This window comes from Chelonia mydas, chromosome 10 (assembly GCF_015237465.2).
Source record: "Chelonia mydas isolate rCheMyd1 chromosome 10, rCheMyd1.pri.v2, whole genome shotgun sequence".
NCBI classification, from domain to species: Eukaryota; Metazoa; Chordata; order Testudines; family Cheloniidae; genus Chelonia; species Chelonia mydas.
Genome location: NC_051250.2, coordinates 53,348,473 through 53,364,802, shown reverse-complemented (window position 1 = coordinate 53,364,802; position 16,330 = coordinate 53,348,473). Strand labels below are relative to the sequence as shown.

General features: G+C 41.1%; 1 protein-coding gene and 1 long non-coding RNA gene across 7 annotated transcripts in view; both read right to left on the bottom strand.

The window, feature by feature from the left end:
• Positions 1-11,027, bottom strand: part of BNIP2 (BCL2 interacting protein 2) — a 30,347-nt gene extending 19,320 nt beyond the window's left edge. For 2 of the 6 annotated variants that reach the window (XM_043524553.1, XM_043524555.1), the window contains exon 1: positions 10,880-11,027. The gene's annotated coding sequence lies outside the window, so the exon portion shown is untranslated. Of the gene's footprint in view, positions 1-7,011; positions 7,070-10,879 lie in introns of all 6 variants that reach the window. The other 4 variants (XM_037910924.2, XM_043524554.1, XM_037910926.2 and 1 more) reach the window with 3 other exon arrangements.
• A 4,789-nt stretch (positions 11,028-15,816) lies between these two features.
• LOC122462179 overlaps positions 15,817-16,330 on the bottom strand; it is a 59,082-nt gene continuing 58,568 nt past the window's right edge. The window contains exon 4 of the long non-coding RNA XR_006284585.1: positions 15,817-15,923. This is a non-coding gene — a long non-coding RNA (uncharacterized LOC122462179). The remainder of the gene's footprint in view (positions 15,924-16,330) is intronic.

The following is a 16,330-nucleotide window of genomic DNA, read 5'->3' as shown; positions in this document are numbered from 1 at the left end:
ATAATATAGATCAAACTGAACTAAAGGTTCTGGCCCAGTGAATTCATGTACTAATTTAAGTCCTCTCGGTAATACTTCGAAGCTTTTTATGCACCCCCATTAGATCCTCTTAATGATTTTGCTACTGTTTCTTTAGAATCTACAACTGATCGTAAATAAATCATAAGTCATATTTAGAAAACCAAGGGCAACATTTTTAATGTTGTGTACTTCTTCCCAGATGTTAGTAAGCTGACTGTTGTATAATTTAACGTCAAAGCTCGTTAAGAAAGACAAGAGGTTCTTGTATAGCTGATCTAAGGATTTATTGTCATTCTGATTTCATAAAGGAAGAGTTCCTAAGTGAATCAAATCAGTAGAGGATTCAGTCTTACCTGAAGAAAACTACTAGTTTTTATTTGTGAGGAAGTAAACCTTCAAGAGATTTTATTCTTGATAGTTAACAAGAAAAGGAGATATCAGTACTAAAGCACATTAAGCTTATCAGCTCCTCTCATGCTGGAGAGAGAGAAAGGAACTAAATGATTATCTTTATTTCTAGGATTTGTGCTCACCTTTGATGTCTGTGACTTTGTCAAAGGTGACCTACATATATATGACACTGACTGCTGAAGCCTTTAACCTTTATATCTAATACACAATTTATTATAACTTTATAAACGTTATATAACTATGTTGATGAACTGCAGACTACAGCCAGGGTTAGGAATAATTTAACATGTCTGATTCAGAATATTTTCCTGGCATCTTTATAACTACGTCTCCTTTTTCATGTTAACTAATCTTGTTTTGTAAGCCACAACAAGAATGCAAACATTGCTTCAATGTGGGAAAATATCACCTGAATATTTTTAAATTAATATCTGCTCACTGAAGCTTCCATAAGCTCCTAGCATTTTTGCAGGAGCAGTCCAAATCAGGTGCCCAATTTGGACAAAAGTCATTCCGCAATTTAGGCCAGAGAGATAGAATACTATCAATACAAAGGTAAAGCACCGGCACAAAAGGTGCTTTAAAAAAAAAGTTCTGCAAGAACTAAAAGTGTGAAAGGGTCAGATCAGCATCTCTATAATGTTTCCAGTTGCAAACAGTTTCAATCATCTATTGCTTTCCCACATATCTATATGGCATCTATTCCTTCGAGCTGACCCAGATGTTGGATATTACATAGTTAATTTACTAACAAGTACAACATGTTCGCTCAAAAACCCCTGAAAGATGCTCTAGCAGGCTGAACTTTGTAGGGAGACACTTTGCTAAGTGTCACAAGTCAACCCACAGTGTCCAGCCAAATACTTTTATGGCAGACAGCACTGAAGTGTCTCACCTGAAAATGAGAATATGAACTGAGAATGATTAGTACTAGTAACTGTGAAGATTATTATATCAAATAAGTTTCACTTGCTAGCTGTCTCCTAATTGTTCTGCTGGTAATTGGATAATACTTATGAGGAAACTGTGCACCAGTTAGGTTTTGAAAAAATGTCAAGTATTATTGTAAGATATTAATAGCTTTTAGTAAACTGGATTACATCAATCCATTATTGCCACAAACTATCAAACAATAGAAATCTCCCAGTAATTCTGGAAATGGTAATGAAGTTATTCTCTTCTGTCTCAGACAAAATAAAGCAAAGTCTTATGGTCTAGTTCGATTTTGAACAGTACCTTAAAAGGTTTATTGGAATTCCACATTTATCTCAAAATTAGAACATTTTTTCAGATAGTTAATTTTTTTTTAAAGCAAATTCACTCTGGGACATTCAAATGAAGCTGTGCTTTTCTTTCAGGCTCACACATCACCAGTAACAAGGAGTCACATACAGAATCCAGCTCAGAATCTCATAGCTATGTTGATTTTACAGGATTGACAGGAGTTTGCTGCAGTAAGAACTTATCACTGAAGAAAGCATGAGATGCACAAGAGTCAAATTTATTGATTAAGAAGGTGCCATTGGACTGCACTTTGAGTTACATACCACCACAATGGAGAATAAACTTTAAATCTGATCATGCAGCTAAAGCAGCCAAACTAATATAAAGGGCTAAACTGCCAGAAAACTGTTTTGTTAATTCTTATTAAAAGGCACACAAGAAGTGATGGCCCTCCTACACCAAAACAAGAACCATCAATGTACAAAATGTACAGTCTTCTCCATTCCTGAATGGCATACAATCATTGGTAGATGCAAAAATTTTCTGCACTGTTTGAATCACAAACAATCCCGATGACATAAAACCAATTTCTACATTCGCTACAATTATTTTTAAGGGCTACTGATTTTATGTAGCACAGCAATGTCAAGTAGACAAAACTGAAGAGTGAGACCAAAAGATTATTAATATGATTCATTTAGCCAATGAGCAAACTCTCAATAGCTACCCCTTGAAGAAAGCAGTGCACTTTCACCTGAAAATTCAGCTGTGTTGGCTACAACTTTATTACCACAGTTCAGTTACATCTGAGACACTAGTTTCTTAAACATGTACTCCAGAGGGTTCCCTCTCCAGGTCATGACAAACTTCCCACTACAGTTCTAAAAAGTCATGACATAGCTCCTGGTGCTTGAGTCAAATTATTTTCCTTATAAGGTTTAGTCTCCGTTACATGTTGAAACTGGACACTAACAAATCAATGTCTCCTAATTAATTAAGTGATCAATGTTTCTAATAGACAGTAAATATCAAACGTTTGGAAGAAAGTTACATGTTTGGAGCTAGACATTCCTATCAATAAGGGCAGGTACATTTTGAACACGGCCTTTTCCGTAGGAGTATTTCCCTTCTGGAGAACCTAACTCAGTCAAAATATTTCTCAATATAGACTGCAGAACAGAAGACTATATACAAAGGGAAAGTTTTGTAAGAGTAACAACCAGCAGAGAATACTTCGTGTGGAGTAAAAGATAAGAACAATCAAGGTTAATGAGAGAAAACTGGAAAGAGCCTGCTTTAACGTGAAAATAAAAGATAATTAGAAATTAAAAAGAATAGGGGAGATTAAGAAATGAGAAACTCACGTCCATGCAGTTCCTAACGTGGCACTTTCAGATGATGCTCTTTAAGAGATTGTATACACTGCATTGACATTTAAAATCCCAAATACCATGAGCAAGTTTTCCCTCTCACTACATGCGTGGAGTATGCTGTGTATCAGCTGACAACTGTTCTTTACCTCAGAGGTTGCTGCATTTCAATGGGCAAGTAATCCCTGCATGTACACATTTTATGAGACATTTGGATAAACTTGAAAGATATTACTTAAGTATGTAACATGAACGGGGTTTGAGTATTTGCTCAAGATGCAGTAAAGTTTAGAAGTTATTCTATAAAAGAACTTCCCAGATCTATTAACTAGGCAGGAGGAGAGAGATGATTGCAACTGGATTCTTATCAGCAATATTCTATTCACTGATGAACATGTAGCTATATTTAAGAAGCAGGTATTTTTAAGGACTGTATAACACAATTGTAAGTCATTTACAAGAAGAATTTCAAGCCCTGCATAAGATATTGTCTGCAAAATACATGGTGATTTAAGGGAAGATCAAATTTGGGTCAACTAAACTTCAGTATCTCTTTAAACATTCATTCAGATTAAATAGTCAAGATAGATAAAACAGTCTAAGTGAAGCTTCATGCATGAAAGCACTATCATCTAGAAGCTACAAGAACATGAAACTAATAACAGGAGTAATAAGCAGCATCAGTTTGAAGGAAGTCAGAATATTGCTGACTTGCGAATTAGCTACAGAATAATTTGACACATTTTGCTCACAAATGCTTACAAAGCAGAAAACTACTACAATTTTTGTTTATGCAGTTTCTAAACAAAAATCTTCAGTACATGATCCCCAGCCTGCTGCTCTAACAGTGTTGGACCCACTATGTTATTTTATCTCCTAACGTACTTCCTTAACAAAGCACCTCAACCTATATTTTTATTTCAGTAATAGAAGAACAAATTAAAATTAAACTTAGCTATGTTTAGTATGCCCTGATAATGCAGTTCACGCTCAGTCAAAGGTCTAAGGAAAGACTGGGGGGAAAAAACCAATACCAATTTTTCTCTGGTTCTCACCCACTCCTCCCCACAAGCAGCCACAAGCACTCCTTTTCTTCTTGGAACAGTGAGCTTCGTTTTCTTTCAGTACCTCTCCATCACTTTACCTGTATAAGTAATTGAAGCTTGATCTCTTAGAAGCTAAGTTTGCTATATAGATAGCTACAGTAATGAAGGTCAGACAACTTCCAAGAGATGAAATTCACATCACATAGCTGGTGTACAGTTCTGCTCCCTTACAAGAGCCAAAGTTTGGCTTTTCAGTGACTTTCATATTCCAGGTGTCTCAAAGCACACAAATTTGGATGTCAAAACCAGATTTTCTGCACAGGAAAGTATCATTAAAATCCAATTCTTACTCTTTCGATAGAGGTACTAGCAGCATTAATGTTTCAAAATTAAAATATACAATTGTTATTTGAAGGTCCATTTCTAGAATCTATGGACAAAAACGCTTGGCCACTGACACGGTAACAATATATCAGTTTGTTTCATAGTTTGGAGTATCAGTAAATCAGCTATAGATTGAGTCTTCACATCCTATCAATTACCATCTCATTGTTTGAGGCAGGTCCTTTAGATCAGGGTTCAAATAAACTAGCAAACCAATATAGTAAAGTTTGCCTTCCTACTGCCCTTGCTTAACCTGGTTTGTGGTTAAGTAGCTCAAATCAATAGAACTAGAGATTGGACACCTATCCAAGTACTAAAAAACAAAAAAACCTTGGTACAGAGATTGTGTCCTTCCTCTCTTTGGAATCTATACCACAATTGGTTCTATAATTAAAACTAGAGACCATCAGAAGTCATAAGATTCACAGGCAAACAACAGATGTTTGTACAAAATTAAGAGTGTGGTACAAGGAAGAGGACTTTATACATTCAGTCCTGGATCAGCATAGGATCACTTGGAAGTAGTGGTAGCTTTAAAGTACATCTTCTGAACCCATATGGATAGAACTAAATATTGTATAACAGAAACTAGACAGTCTTATCTTTCCACATGTATAGAGCATTCATTTCTAGCCCTAGCAAGCTCTAATGAACTTAGTCACTACCTTGTCAACAACTTGATGCTAAAGGATTATGCATCATGTTAGATGGAGTTCAATCTTTCAGATACAGTAAATCCATTCCATTCTAACACTAGCAGTGATTTTAAAGTGACTTCACAGCAAGACAGAATGTGTGGTGGATTAACAGTAATGGCTTCAGGTGTAGTAAGTTTTTCCAAGTACTGGCCCTGGACCAATGATCAGATAAAAAGTTCTATTCTCAGTTTAGAAAAATTGTTAACTTTTAATTCCAATCTCTTTTGATCACTAATACTATCTAGAAAACACTGCTTTACATTTTTCCACAGCATGTAAGAGAGAACATTAAGTTAGTTATCTTACCAGCTAAGCGTGAAATTTCAGTTCAAGTTGCCTTTAAAATTTATAAACATTTTGTAACGACAATAACACTATTTTCAGCTTTGGTAACACTTTCAGAAGAACTGTGACTAGAAAGAAAAGGAGTACTTGTGGCACCTTAGAGACTAACCGATTTATTTGAGCATAAGCTTTCGTGAGCTATGCTCACTTCATCGGATGCATACTGTGGAAAATACAGAAGATGTTCTTATACATACAAACCATGAAAAAATGGGTGTTTACCACCACAAAAAGTTTTCTCTCCCCCCACCCCACTCTCCTGCTGGCAATAGCTTATCTAAAGTGATCACTCTCCTTACAATGTGTATGATAATCAAGGTGGGCCATTTCCAGCACAAATCCAGGTTTTCTCCCCCCCCCTTCCTCCCCCCCCCCCCCACACAAACCCACTCTCCTGTTGGTAATAGCTTATCTAAAGTGATCACTCTCCTTACAATATGTATAATAATCAAGGTGGGCCACTTCCAGCACAAATCCAGGGTTTAACAAGAACATCGGGGGGGGGGGGGGAGGACAAAACAAGGGGAAATAGGTTACCTTGCATAATGACTTGTAAGGAGAGTGATCACTTTAGATAAGCTATTACCAGCAGGAGAGTGGGGTGGGGGGAGAGAAAACCTTTGGTAGTGGTAAACACCCATTTTTTCATGGTTTGTATGTATAAGAACATATTCTGTATTTTCCACAGTATACATCCGATGAAGTGAGCTGTAGCTCATGAAAGCTTATGCTCAAATAAATTGGTTAGTCTCTAAGGTGCCACAAGTACTCCTTTTCTTTTTGCGAATACAGACTAACACGGCTGTTACTCTGAAACCTGTGACTAGAAAAATAGCATTTCCAAATTCAACCAAGTGGCAGAGAGTTACCCAAATTAAAACACCATTATATGTTTTACTGCACCTGAGCAAAACCCTGTTTGAATTGCTTGTAAGTTTGTGACATGAGGTAAAAAAAAAAAAAATGAAATAACCATTAATCTTTATCAAGTACTAACTACCTGTTAAGTTTCAAGTCCTTCCCACCCTTCAGAAAGTAATAAAAATGCCTTGCTTCATAAGCATCTTGTAACTCTAAAAATAGCTTTCACTGATGAGGAAATTGCATTAAATTCTATTTCATAATAGCAATACTGAACTCTAGGTAATGCACTGTACAGCAGTTATTGCTTTAAGTTGGATAAAGCCACTTTGGCTTTGTGCCTCAGAATATAGCCCAAGGCGTTATAATCATCTTGAAGCTCACCACCTAGAATGTCTTATTGCTTAATAAACCAGTCATTTAAGGTGGCTAACAATAACACAGCTGTGCAATTAACAGACTTGGCACCAGATTAAGCACAGATATGCTGGAAGAGATGGAGTTGTTTATGAATTTTATGCTGAAAATACTGTTAGAAGATTAGTAATCACTTTAAATCAACATAATGATCATTAGTGTTTATCAAATCATTAGTGCAAAGAACTTTTACTTGGAAAACAGAGGAGAGAGTTGCAAGTTGTATGTACTCACCTACCCTGGTAGTTTCCACTGAAGAAACTTGGGCATAACTGAAAAACATCTTAAGTGTCTGTTTCAGTTGTTAAATACATGTGATAATGCAGCCACTCTGTATCTATAGCCTAACTAAACACAATCATCATTTAAAGGAAGATTTAGAGTTCAGCCAGCAGTTCCTCAACTGTGATCCACCAAGACTTGATTCATACATGGTGCTGGGCTCCTCCTCGTTTCCAACTATTAAAATACACTAGAAGTTAACACTAATTTCTTTCCTCATATTACTTTTTGAGGTATGCAACTGTTCTAGTTGGGATACAGTTATTTAATATTCAATGGCAGGGGTAATCCATTAAATCATGAGGGAAGAGAAGGTGGTCCATGAGACTAGTCTCTAAAAAAAATTGGGAAACCTACATTAATACAAGGCCAGTGGAGTTTTGAGCAACTTCTATTGCTGTGCTGTGTAGAGAGCAAGAACGTAAGCATTCAGCTGAAGTTTGAAAAAAATTTAAGTGAATTTAGTATTCCAGGGGCCAATAGATTGAACCCAGCTCACTATTTCCTGTAAGTTAATGTGGTGTATCCATCTAAATATTCAGAACCTGTTACTATAAAAACTGAGACAGCCAACATTTATCTATTTTAATCTAGCAATCAACCCAGGATTTTAAATTTTATTTTTGTCAGTTTTGACAAAAAAAGAAGCTCAAGATTAACAAGTTTCATCTTTTCTGCAGAGTAACCACTAGAAGCTATTCCTACTCTCAACAGCTACATTTTGGAAATAAGGAGTTGTCTGTTCATATGATAGTAAAGCACTGACCATGCTCTGAACTTTGTGATATCGTTCTGTTCTGCCTGCTGCTATCTGTTGAATTGACCGCGTATTAAAGAACACACTCCACACCATTTCAAAATATGATTTTTGTATGTTTCAATCAAACCTACTCACAAGAACAGAGTAAGACTGAGCGGGAGGAACAACTCTGATATCATAATCAAAAAGGCTGACAAAGGAGGTGCTGTCGTCATCATGAATAAGTTGGAATATGAACAAGAGGCTGCTACGCAGCTCTCTAACTCTTCTACAGGCCATTATCCTCTGATCCCACTAAGGATTACCAAAAGAAATTATACCATCTGCTCAAGAAACTCCCTGAAAAAGCACAGGAACAGATCTGTGCAGACACATGCCTAGAACTCTGACCAGGGGCATTCTATCTGCTTCCCAAGATCCATAAACCTGGGAATCCTGGACGCCCCATCATCTCAGGCATTGACACCCTGACAGCAGGACTGTCTGGCTATGCAGACTCTCTCCTCAGGCCCTACGCTACCAACACTCCCAGCTATCTTCGAGACACCACTGACTTCCTGAGGAAACTACAATCCATCGGTGATCTTCCAGAAAACACCCTCCTGGCCACTATGGATGTAGAAGCCCTCTACATCAACATTCCACACAAAGGTGGAATACAAGCCGTCAGGAACAGTATCCCCAGTGATGTCATGGCAAATCTGGTGGCTGACCTTTGTGACTTTGTCCTCACCCACAAGTATTTCACGTTTGGGGACAACGTATACCTTTAAGTCAGCGGCACTGCTATGGGTACCCACATGGCCCCACAGTATGCTAACATTTTTATGGCTGACTTAGAACAACGCTTCCTTAGCTCTCGTCCCCTAACACCCCTACTCTACTTGTGCTACATTGATGACATCTTCATCATCTGGACCCATGGAAAAGAAGACCTTGAGGAATTCCACCATGATTTCAACAATTTCCATCCCACCATCAACCTCAGCCTGGACCAGTCCACACAAGAGATCCACTTCCTGGACATTACAGTGTTAATAAGCGATGGTCACATAACCACCACCCTATACCAGAAACCTACTCACCGCTATACTTACCTACATGCCTCCAGCTTCCATCCAGGAAACACCACACGATCCATTGTCTACAGCCAAGCTCTAAGATACAACCGCATTTGCTCCAATTCCTCAGACAGACACAAACACCTACAAGATCTCCATCAAGCATTCTTAAAACTACAATACCCACCTACTGAAGTAAAAAAACAGAACAAACAGAGCCGGAAGAGTACCCAGAAGTCACCTATTACAGGACAGGTCCAACAAAGAAAACAACAGAATGCCACTAGCTGTCACCTTCAGCCCCCAGCTAAAACCTCTCCAGTGCATCATCAAAGATTTACGACCTATCCTGAAAAATGATCCCTCACTCTCACAGATCTTGGGGGACAGACCAGTCCTCCCTTACAGACTGCCCCCCAACCTGAAGCAAATACTCTCCAGCAACCACACACCACATAACAAAAACACTAACCCAGGAACCTATCCTTGCAACAAAGCCCGATGCCAACTCTGTCCACATATTTATTCAAGTGACACCATCGTAGGACCTAATCACATTAGCCATGCTATCAGGGGCTTGTTCATCTGCACATCTACCAATGTGATATATGCCATCATGCACCAGCAATGCCCCTCTGCCATGTACATTGGCCAAACCGGACAGTCTCTACTCAAAAGAATAAATGGACACAGATCTGACATCAGGAATCATAACATTAAAAAACCAGTAGGAGAATACTTCAACCTCTCTGGCCACTCAGTAAAAGATTTAAGAGTGGCAGTTTTGCAACAGAAAAGCTTCTAAAACAGACGAGAAACTGCTGAGCTTGAATTAATATGCAAACTAGATACCATTAACTTGGGTTTGAATAGAGACTGGGAGTGGCTGGGTCATTACACAGATTGAATCTATTTCCTTAAGTAACCTCACACCTTTCTTGTCAACAGTCTAAATGGGCCATCTTGACTATCACTACAAAAGTTTTTTTCTCCTACTGATAATAGCTCATCTTAACTAATTAGCCTTTCACAGTTTGTAGGGTAACTTCCAACTTACCTGCATGTGTATATCTTACTACATGTTTCATTCTATGCATCCGATGACGTGGGCGCTAGCCCACGAAAGCTTATGCTCTAATAAGTTTCGTAGTCTCCCATAAGTCCTCCTTTTCTTTTTCCGGAAACAGCCTAACACAGCTGCTACTCTGAAAGCAAAACACAGCTGGGGGCCAAGGATAGCTCAGTGGTTTGAGCTTTGGCCTGCTAAACCCAGAGTTGTGAGTTCAATCCTTGAGGGGTCCATTTAGGGATATGGGGCAAAAATTGGGGATTGGTCCTGCTTTGAGCAGGGGGTTGGACTAGATGACCTCCTGAGGTCCCTTCCAACCCTGATATTCTATGATTCTATGAACCTAACTAATGATCTAGTACACATAACAGCTTTGCTTTTAAGATTTTACGTTAGATACGTTATTACTGCAGTTTCATACAGTAGTTTAACGTATACGTTACTGTAAAAGCACATTAAAGGCCAGTTCCTACCTCCAAACTTACGGAGAGGGCGCCCAACAAAGAACCTGGGCAGCCCAACTGAACAGTGGCCAAGGCTAGTTACATTTACCAAGTACGACGTTATCCTAAGCCACACGCCACAGGCCACTGAGCGGCCGGCCAGAGACAGAGCAACACCCCCACCCCCCCTGCCCTGCCCTGCCCTGCCCCTGCTCGCGGGATGACCCAAGAACGGGGCCGCCCTCCAACAATGAGCAAGGGACTGTCCAGCCGCCCCAGCACCCCCCGCCCCAGTCACACTCCTCCAGGGGGCACCTCTCTCCTCCCGTCCTCGCCCCCTCCCGCCACAGAGAGCTAGCAAGAGCAACTGGCCTCTCCCGCTCCCCGGCCCCCACCCCCGCCGCCCGGGCAGCCCCTCCTCAGCCACAGCGGCGTCTCCCAGCCCCTTGGGGGCTTCCACCGCTCCGGCGGCGAGCACGGGACGTACCGAACGGGGAATAAACCCTTCCAGGCGGCGGCTCCGAGTCGCCCGGGGCAGCGGAGAGACCCCAACGCCTCCCGGCCCCACCACTGCCCTGACCCGGAACCGGATAGGAGGGGCGATGGGAGGAAGCAGAGGCCGGAGAGCGGCGGGTCATACGGCCCCGGGGGAAGAAACGGCCCGAGGCGTTGCACGTTGGGCGCATGCGCAGTGAGTTCCGACCGAACCACCTCGGCCCGCGGGGAGAGCGAGACGGACGCTGCTGTGAAGCGAGGCGCCGTCAGTGGACGTGCGGGGGAATCGGCCGCCTCGCTACAGGATGGGGCCCCTGGAGGGGCGGCGCTGCGCGTCCCCCTAGCCGGGCAGCTGCCGGAGGAGGGAGGCTGGGCTGCGAGCCCGCCCCAGCCTTCCTGGGCGCGCCCCCCAGGGCCGCGTTTGACAGGGGTTGAGGCAATGAACGCCCTAGTGGGCTGCCCTGGGAGTTAGGCACCAAACTCCCATTGCAGAGCTGGGCCTCAGCCGCTGGGGTCTCCAGCCCTATCTGTAAACAGGGCCCCGCGTCACATGGAGGGGAGGGGCTCACGTACCCTACTGGCAGGGGTGCTGGAAGCATGTGTATAGTGGGGGTGCTGAGAGCCCTTGAACCAAACTGTAAACCCTGTACATGCTGGAAACCACTTCAAACCAGGGAGTTCCAGCACCCATGCGTGGTGTGGGGGGGCGTATCAGTGCCAAGGGCAGGTAGCTAGGAGTCAGGCTGGCTCCAGTCTTCACAGGGATGAAGCTGCTTCTCTCCCATTGAAATCAGGGAAAATGAAGCGCCTAAATACCTTGGAGGATCTGGGTCTTGGTGCTCTACTCTCTACCCAAGCCCCAGGCGACTTTGTGACTGAAAAGCAGTAACAAGGCTCAGTGCTTATCATGCCAGTGAGAAATTATTCCCTAACTGCACATCAATTTAATAATAAAGTTATAAACATTTACCAAAACAAAAAAAAAAGCAATGTATCAGTCTTGTACCTCTAGAAGCTGGAGGTTCATATGAGGCTAGTGCTGTCTACCTTCAAGGCATGGGGCAAGACCCACTTCTTCAAGAAAGCATTTTCCAAAGGATGAAGTGTCCCTGCCTTGCCCCTCCAAAAAAGCAAACAAACAAAAATCACCACTGGAAAAAGAAGTAGTGGTCCATGCTCCAGTCAGACACATCTAAATAAATGCATCCACAAAGCATTTTGATGGGTGCTTTAGAAATGTGTGTAATTATTCTCAAAAGAGGATGGGCTCTTTTCCATAGAAAGGAAAAGTTTCTACATATTGATATGTATCAAGGTTATAATTTTTAAAATAGCCACACACTTGGAAAATAAAAAATTAACATGTTTCAGTGCGTCAGGAGTTGCATCCAGAATGTCCTCCTACTGCGTGAAATAATGTTATGCTATTGCATTTTGAGGAAAGGAGAAATACAAGTACAGGTGGTTAGCCAAAAGGTCGTCTTCATCATTATCACATTCCTTTCTTGTTGTGGGGGACAGGGGAGACCAGGGTCGAGGAAAAGAAAAACTGTGCTCAATTGGCTGGTGGCTAGAACTGGGTCTGAAAATCAGGATATCTGTATTCTATTCCACTTCTGGTGCTGACTGTGTTCTTGGGCAAGTCAGTTCACCTTTCCCATTTGTAAAATTGAGAGAATACCTACATCAGAGATGATATGTGACACTTGTGCCAAAATTATCAAATTTGGGTGCCAAAATTATCAAATTTGGGTCCCAAAAGTTAGGCACCTAAATCCTTTCGGTAAATAAGTGGCCTAATTTTTTAGAACTGCAGAGTCTCAATGTATACTTTTGAAGTCAAAGGAACAGGAGGGCATTCAGCACTAAGTCATAGCTAATTTAACTTAAAGTTAACTCACATTTAAAAACTGCTTTGAGATCTTTGGACTTCAACCATTTTAGATGGCTAGCTAAAACACTTATGCCACTGCTATATTAATCATGAACCTTTACAGAAGTTACATTTTTCTGACCACGTACATAGTTCCAACTAGGACACTGATCTATTACCACATTATCCTCCACCCTTTCAAAATCTTCCCAGTGAAGTCACGTACCTTGCCCATCATAGACTTTGAGGTAGTCCTCCCACACAGGTCTTTATGCAAGAAAATCATTTTTGTCTGTAGTCTGTGTTCCAGGACAGGTGCAACTGCAGCATTGCTCTCAACAGGATAAAAATGCTAGTGTAAATGGGCTCAGGCATTTTTACCACCATGTCATGAAAACCTGACGAGCTCGCTTCCTTTCACATAAGCAGGTTTTCATAATGTTGGGTAAACACTCCTGAGCACCATTTACACTAACGCTTATATCATTTCTAACCGTGCAGCTGCATTGTTGCTAAAAATGGGTACAGACTTTTCTAGGGCAGGTGCAACGGAAGATTCAGATCAACACAGTGTCACTCTCTCAGACTATTATACTGTGAGTGGTCAGATTTATAAAGAGCTCAGCACATTGCCCCCATATTGTGGCAGCTGCTAACCCAGCCAGTTTCTCTTCACTTCCCCCACCCTAGGTTGCCAAGGCAAGGGTGGAAGGGTGCAAAAAAATGAAGTCTGTTTCAGGGCAAAGAGGAGGGTCAATATAGAACTGGGAATAAACAAGTAAGAATGAGGGGGAGAGATGGAGGAAAGAAGAGGGGGGAATGGATTTAAAAGTGTGGAGGAAGAGAAGAGCAATGAGCAGAGAAAAGTGAGAAAAGGAAAAAGAAGACAAAGATGAAGAAAAATATGACAGAGCACATAGACAAAAGAAGAGCAATTAATAAGGTAAGGTCCTGAGGGTGGTGACCACATTATCTTATGTGTTTGTACAGAGGTTAGCATCATGGGCCCTAATATATATTGGGGCCTACAGGCACTACCATCATATATATGTTTAGTAATCAAATAATAATTATAACTCAGGGCAAGAGATGGTTTAAATAAGGAAGAACTGCATGTACAGATACAGGTTGGAAAATGTAAGAAAAGGCTGAGACTTGAAAAAAATAGCAAAAGGGACACAGATGGTAAATTCTCACCTCCTACCTTAATTGTACATCCCCATTTTGATTCTGGAAAGGTGAGGACATCAAAGAACAAGTTGGATGGGCATTGCTTGGTTGTAAAGTGCACTGGGATACCTTTTTTCTTTCTCTGCCCCCATGTCCTTTATACACCTCCTTGAATGTCAGTCACACCATTGCTTGTGCACCTCACTTTGAAATATCCTCCCATCCATATGATTCCAATGTTCCACACTGAAGATCCAGTCACCTTAGTTATTTGATCAGTTCCTATTGGCCCAATGCATGAAGCATCTTCAGAACTGGGGGAAAAAGATTGCCTGTAGGCTGATTTTCCAGTGAGTCACTTGTCCAGGTATTGAAGACAGCCAGCTTGGGGCACTGTGAGCTTATTTGGAACAAAAGACTCATTACCATTTGTGGAAGATTGGAGTCCTGAATAGCACAATATACTCTGCTATATTAGAATATCCATGAGTACTATTGGAATTATGCCAGTCTCCTGGGGCTGAGCCCTGTAGTTCAAAGAGCTCTATACCTCTTATTCTGGGACATTATACTGAAGGAAAGTGGCGATCCATCATTCAGGCTGTTAAATTCCAACACTGCTCAAGACCTACTTATAGGTCTAGTAGTTTTTATGTTTGAAAATCTTTACTTGTGGGCAAATATAAAAATCAAACCCAAATCTGTTGCAGGTTTCCATGTCACTATTCTTCTACCATGTTTATCTTAAGTAAGGTATAAGATCAGATTAATAACTGATACATTCTCTCATGGAGATTGTTCCCTGCACTTTCATGGATGGATGTAACAACATACAAAGTTGGGTTTTTTACCCCTATAAATAGGGCCCTACCAAATTCACAGGCCATTTGGGTCAATTTCACAGTCATGAGATTTAAAAAATCGTAAATTTCATGATTTCAGCTATTTAAATCTAAAATTTCACAGTGCTGTAATTGTAGGTGTCCTGACCCAAAAGGGGTTGTGTTGGGAGTCACAAGCCTATTCGGGGGTGGGTTGCGGTGCTGCTACCCTTACCTCCGCGCTGCTGCTAGCAGCGGCCCTGCCTTTAGAAATGACAGCTGGAAAGCTGCAGGCCAGGAGCCCAGCTCTGAAGTCAGAGCTGCTGCCTGCAGAGCTGGTCCCTCAGTCAGCACCCACTATTCTCCGGCTGCCCCCTCTGAAGGCAGCAGTGCAGAACTAAGGGTGGCACGGTATGGTATTGCCACCCTTACTTCTGCACTGCTGCTGGCGGGGTGCTGCTTTCAGAGCTGGGTGCCTGGCCAATAGCTGTTGCTCTCTGGCCACCCAGCTCTAAAGGCAGTGCAGAAGTAAGGGTGGCAATACCGCAACCACCCCTAAAATAACCTTGCGATCCCCCCCGCAACTCCCTTTTGGGTCAAGACCCCCAATTTGAGAAACACTGGTTTCCCCTGTGAAATCTGTATAATATAGGGTAAAAGCACACAAAAGACCAGATTTCATGAAGGGAGATCAGATTTCACAGTCCATGATGTGTTTTTCATGGCTGTGAATTTGGTAGGGCCCTACCTACAAATGACCACATGGTGATGCCATTTTGGGACTCCATTAAGACTAGTCAAAACTTTTCTATCAAAACGGTGTTTCAATTGAAGATTGGGTGATTTCTAAACAAGTATTTTCATGAAAAGTGTCTGCTTTCTGCAGAAATTTGAGTCTCCATTGAAAACTTTTCTTTTTTGGGCCAAAAGTTTTAATTTTTTGATGAAAAGTCAAAATTTTAAGTGGAAAGTTTTGATGAAATTTTTTCTTCCCCATAGGGGAAAAAATTTTGTTTTCTGACAAAGAGTACTTGTGGCACCTTAGAGACTAACCAGTTTATTTGAGTTTTCTGACAAGCTCTAGAGTTTGCCATTTATGTCATGCAGTATTTCACCTTCTCCACAAGGTGGCAAAAGATAGCTGGAAATCAATCAGGGTGTTCAAATGTAACCTAGAAAAGAAGCAAAGAAGGGGTCAGAACCAACTGCATAACAAATGTTGAATACCTCTATTTTTAAACATCAGAAAGTTGTAAATATAAGCATATACTTACATGAAAAGTGTACCAAAAAGAACTAGTTTGTAAGAATAATGCTGGGTCACAAATTTATCCTGCATGTTTGCAAAAACAACTGTTATACAAGTTTGGACGTGGGGTGATTTATGATTCATCTTTAGACTGATAATTGCCATTGAAAGCAACAATTTAAGACAATATGTACATTTGTGTGTGTTCTTCTTTTAAACATGGCAGTAATCTGTTTTTTTAAATACTTTGTTACAAAGAAGATAAAAACTGCCTCTGTGAGATGGTTAGTGTAAATAGCTCAGTAACCTAGGAATTTAGGAGTATTCAGT